The sequence below is a fragment of the Vombatus ursinus genome, unplaced genomic scaffold, assembly GCF_900497805.2.
Source record: "Vombatus ursinus unplaced genomic scaffold, bare-nosed wombat genome assembly UNPS02014858.1, whole genome shotgun sequence".
NCBI lineage: Eukaryota > Metazoa > Chordata > Mammalia > Diprotodontia > Vombatidae > Vombatus > Vombatus ursinus.
In genome coordinates, this window is record NW_020954636.1 from 186,460 (window position 1) to 192,459 (window position 6,000).

Genomic DNA, 6,000 nt, shown 5'->3' on the forward strand with positions numbered 1-6,000 from the left:
TCAACTGCCATCTTGTGTAAAACATGGAAGTTATACTAAATTACTTAGAAAGTCCCCTTTTAGATTAAAATCTCCAGTCTTGCCATCAAAATCTGTCAAATTGTGGATCATTTACTTAGTATATAAACAGGAAAAAAAATAGTCAGCAACATACCATTCAACCAAATTAGACGAAATTGACTTTAGAAATTTTAATGAGAAAATTGAAATTGTATCTTTCAGATGTGGCCACTTAGTTTAGCAAGCTGTTTTCTTCTGCTGAGTGTACTATTAAAACAACTCATTGGTTATAAACCACCTTATTTTACTAAGTTCTTTATTGGCAAAATAAAATGTCTCAATAGATAAGAAAATTCTAAGCAGCATGGTACAGCAGAAAGATGCTAGATTTGAATAATAATAATATTAAGAAGAACAAGAACAAGCACAAGCACAAGAAATAGGTAGTACAAGGGTTAGAGTGCTGGGCCTGGAGTCAAGAAAACTCATCTTCCTGAGTTCAAATCTGGCCTGAAACACTTACTAGTCTATGACCCTGGGCAAGTCACTTAACACTGTTTGCCTCAGTTCATCTATAAAATGAACTGGAGAAGAAAATGGCAAACCACTCTACTATCTTTATCAAGAAAACTTCAAATGGGGTCATGAAGAATTAGACATGACTGAAACGAATGAACAACATCAATCATAATAATAATAATAATAATAGTCAAATTACTTGAGCTCAAAATCCTAACTATGCCACTTACTAGCTTGTGTGACCTTCAATGAATTTCTTAACCTCTCATGGCCCCAATTTCTCCATCTATAAAGCAAGCGGGCTTCACGAGATGACTGACTCACTCCAGTTAAGTGAATACTTGTACTTAGGTCAAATCAAATGCCAATAATACCAAGGATAGTCTTGAAGTAAAGAAAAGTCACAAAAATGAAACCTGAAGGGACCATATGTGGAAATCGAATTGGACAATCCTTTTTGGTTTTCTTTTTTTTTTGGCCTTAGTGATAATGATGTGATTTTTGGGCAGATTGCAGATATGATTCTTATCATTTTGTTTTAGTGTCTTATTTAGATGACCCCTCACCCACAGAACCCCAGAAAACTGACCCATGTTCTAGGTATTTTGTGGGGAAACATAGGTAATGAGCCCCTTCTAATATTTCTATCTTTATTAGTGAGTAGTAGGACACATTATAGTTAAAAGCAAAGACACTTAATAAAATAGCGTATTAAGAATATAACATGAAAACATTTCCCCCATAACCTTGAAGTGATTCTTTCACAAACATATGCCTATTCAGTGGGAAGAGGAGATAGATATGAATGGGAATCACATGTGGTGTGTACAAACATCAGAAGCATATATAATTACGGTACAGATGGGGAGGGGCAACTTAACCTTCTGGCCTGACGGAAGCTATCTGTATCTTCTGATGATGTCATTCTGTTTCTTAGTGCTGGGCTGGCTCTGCATAAGTAGTTTTTTTTTTCTTTTGCTGTTCCCTATCAGGCATCATATGTCTGCTCTCTCTGATCTTCAGATATTTTCAAGATTACTTCTAACACCCTATCACCCACTGGGGATGCTGCAGTTAATAAGCCTTTCTCCAGGAAGGGAGAGCTATAATTTTTTTCTCCAGTAATTTCTTTCAACTTCCATATGTACTTTATCTGTAATCTTCAACTAAGGTGCAGTCTTTAAGGACATCTGCTACTCATTCTACTCTCCACTGGGGGTTCTGTGGTTAGAAAGCCTCTTCTTTGCAAGGAAGGGTTACTGTTCTAATCCATCAGCTTTTTCAGTCAACTTTTTTTTTCCAGTTGCTGTAGAGGATAGACTTTATTGGACTCACAGCAGCAGCCCGTGATTCTTTAGCACCTTTGTGTATTTGTGGATTTTTCCTTCCACATTCTTCTCGGCTTGCTTGGGTAGTTGAGTAAGCTTCTTTTTCTTTCTATAGTGGATCTTGGCTTTCTCCTTCCTCTTCTCTTCCAATGTAGCAGTCACTGCATGATACTTCCAGCCAACCCCATGGGCCAGGCATCCCAGATAAGCAAACTTTCTAGTTGGCTTCTGTCTGGCCACTTTGAGAGCAGCTGGGACAAACCATGTGTTTCCGCTTGTCACAGGGTGGAGGAATGCCATCAAACACAATTCAGGCGTTCCAAGGCAGCCTGACCTCGCTTGGTCTTGTGGGGAAGCATCCCTCTGACTGTCCTCCAGGAAATGCAGCTTGGGGCTCTGAAGTGGTAAGGGCCTCTTGAATGGTTTGTGTTCATTCTCTTTCGGAGGAAGGCCAGGTATTTCAACTTGTTCCGGTAGAAGTTTCCTGAGATGTTGATGCCTTCGCAGCGAACCACGACCACCTTCCGTCCCAGGAGTACTTACTTGGCCACGATGGCTGCCAAGTGGCCAAGGAGATGGCCCCGCCCATCGATCGCCAGGACCTGCCTGTCCACCATGGCTGACGCTGCCCGGGAAAAGAATCTCAGTCAACTTTTTTAGCTAGTGATTAAGAAGGTGTTCCCCTAAGCAAGGCTACCCATAATACTCGGGCTAAAAATCATGTTTGCTCTGTCTGACTCCAAATCCTTTGCTTTATCTACTGTGCCACTTAGCTGAGAAGATACCCAGGGGATGCATCCACTTAGAAGCTCATGGTTCCCTCTGTACAAGTTATACTCCTAGTAATAGTATTTACTGTTTATTTACAGATAGGTATGTCATCTCTGGAACCTAAGCCTATGATTCATTTGTGTTGAATCAATGGAACAAAATCTGAAATTCAGTTATCTTGAAGAGATACAAAAACATTTACTCCTGCTTGCTTGATCCCTTTTGCTTTGGGATATGGGAGCTATGGACAAAGCTGGTGGTGAAGTTATGGCTCTTTTATTATTTTTTTTAAATTTCATTAGGCTCCACTAGTATTTCCTCAGGGATACCTTTTTTTAAGGAGCATCACACAAAGAGTGGCTTGCCACTTATGCAGGGTTTTTGTTTTTTATTTTATAACTACATTACACCTGGGCACAAGAATATCATGATTCATCTAGCTATTTTCCCTCAGGGCAGAATTATATTTTGTTTCTGATTTTGCCCATCAACTTGATGTCATTCACACATTCCTATACCCCCTACAGTTATAAAATCTTAAAAGTTCATTCTCAACACTCCCTCAATTTGATTGAACAATTACAAACACTGGCAAAGACAAATGATCTTGTTTTCAAAATGGTTCCATGATTTCATATTATTAGTTCTGCAAAACAGAAAGTTTGTGTTTACCACAATTAGGCTTTTAGCAGTAATCTATGTTTTACAAATTTAATAGGAGTAGACATATTCAGAGAATAGGAGCCAACAGTTCTCAAAAGAAGAGGAAAATGTTACCAATAACTATATGGAAATGAATAGTCCAAATCACTACTAAAAAGGGAAAAGCAAATTAAAACTGCTCTGTACTTCTACCTCACACCATTATTCTGGCAAAAATGATCAGAAAGGAAAATGACAATTATTGTAGGGAATGAGGTGGCATACTAAGTCTGTGTTGGTAGGGATATAAATTGATCCAGTTCCGAAAAGTAATTTGGAATTGTACCCAAAAAGCCACTGAATTATGCAGACCCTTTGATTCAGGGATACCACTACTAAGCCTGTATTTGAAGAAATTAATGATTGAGGAAAAATATCCATATCATAAAAATATTTATAGCAGTTCTTTTTTAAATAGCAAAAAAATGGGAGGGGGAATTAAGGATTATATATCAAATGGGGCATGGCTAAACAAAATGTGGGATATAAATACAATGCAATATTATCATGCCACAAGAAATGATGAAAAATGATTCAGAGAGATAGGGGAAAATTTATATTAATTGATAGAGAGAAAAGTGAGCAGAACTAGGAGAACACTTTATATATAATGATCACAATACTATAAAGACAAACAACCTTAAAAGACTTAAGAACTCTGATAATTTCAATGACCAGTCATACTCCAGAAGACAGATGATGAATTATGCTTCCTAACTCTTGGCAGAAAGTTAAGAGTCTGTAGGTATAAAATGAGATATGTTTTTAGATGCAACCAATGTGTGAATTTGTTTTATTTGACTGTATTTGTTCAAAGGAGAGCTTATTTTGTGGTGGGATGGAATTGTTGAGAGGATGTGAATGTGGTTATTCGGGGTAAAACAGAAGAAAATAAAAATAGTAAATGAAATATTATACAAATACACAAAAGGCAGGAGGAGGAAATCCAGGGGAAGATATAAACATGCAGCATAGCATTGGTGTTCTCACCCTATTAAGGTTAACAAACATCTTTTAAAAAAAACTATTTGTAATAGAGATTCACAGTTTCCTGAACAATTCTCTGTCTTTGTGTTCTTCTTTGTATATAAAAATGTTTGTTTGTTGATACTTACCTTTGTGCCAGTTGTTTCCTCTCAGTAGAATGTAAGCTTTGTATATTACTAATTTGGCAGCCCAGTGCCTGCTACTATCAATCAACAAGCATTTACTAAGTGTTTACTTTGCAAAGACAAACAGCAAATACTTGCTGCCCTCAAAGGGGCATTCTTATACTATATTCTAAAGGGAAAGACCACAGATAGTAATAGATGACTAATGGATTGGATTTTAAAAAGAGTAGAAATTGTAGAAAGGAAGATTATTTTGACTGCTGAGTGGAAGATGGATTGGAGTGGGGAGAGACTTGAGGTAGGGAGACCAACTAGCTGGCTATTGCAATAGTCTAGGCATGAGGTGATAAGAGCCTGTGCCAAAGTGGTGGCAATATCAGAGGAGAGAAGGGGACACATACGAGAGATGTTATAAAGGGAAAGTCAACAGTCCTTGGCAAAGGTTTGGATGTGAAGGGTGAGAGAGAGAGTGAGAAATCAAGGATGACACCTAGGTTGCAAGCCTGAGGGACTAGAAGGATTGTGTCCTCAGAGGAAAATTCAGAAAAGGAGAGACTTTGTGTAGAAATATAGAGTTCTGCTTTAGACATGTTGAGTTTAATATGCCTTCAAGTCACACAGTTTGAGATGTCTGAAAGGCAGGTAGAGATGTGAGATTGAAGGTCAGCAGAGACATTAGGATTAGATAAGTAGATCTGAGAATCATCAGACGTGTACTTCATTTCCAAGTACATATATATATATATATATATATATATAGTGATTCATAAATTTTATTTTTGCCTTCAACTTTTAAATGATGCTTATCTGTCCTTCAAAATATAGTAACTTATAATTTAGGTAAACTGCTGACAAGGCATTTCATTAAAACAATTGCACTTCAATCCCTCTGTCTTGGGGCTCTCTCGGTTTCTTTTACCTCTCTCCTTGTTCTTCTCTTGCCTCTCTTACAATTTCTTCACTGTCTTCTCTAATGCTTCATTACTCTTTTTGCGTGACTCCTAAACGTGGGTACTCCTCCAGACTATAGCTTTGGTCCCCTTTCTTTCTCTGTTTCATCCCTCAGCAACCTTCAGATGACCCCTAAATCTATATGTATAGTCCTGACCCTGTCCCTGTCCCTGAACTCTAGTTCCCCATTTCCACTGCCAGAATGATTTATGGTCAATCTCAAACTCAGTGTCCAAAATAGAACTTATTATCATACTCCACAAACCTATCACTCCTCCCATCTTTCTTACTTCTCTTAATTATCATTATCTATAATCCTAGTCTCCCAGGCTCAACAACTAAGTGTATTTCCTTTTCCTCACTGCCCTTCTTCCAAAGGCAATCAGTTGTCAAGTTCCATTGATTTTATCTCTAATCATGTCACTCCCTCATTCTGACTCTAGCCCCACTCACGCTCTATCAACTCCAGTGGTTCTCTATCACATCCAGGATCAAATATAAAATCCTCTGTTCAGCATTCAAAGCCTTTCATAACCTGCCCTCCACCTCCACTTTCCATTCTTAAACCTTCACACACACACACACACACACACACACACACACACACACACACACAC

General features: G+C 38.0%; 1 pseudogene; it reads right to left on the reverse strand.

Annotated features, from left to right (window-relative positions):
- Nucleotides 1–1,835: 1,835 nt before the first annotated feature.
- LOC114027280 lies at nucleotides 1,836–2,472 on the reverse strand (annotated as a pseudogene).
- Between the last annotated feature and the right edge of the window lie 3,528 nt (nucleotides 2,473–6,000).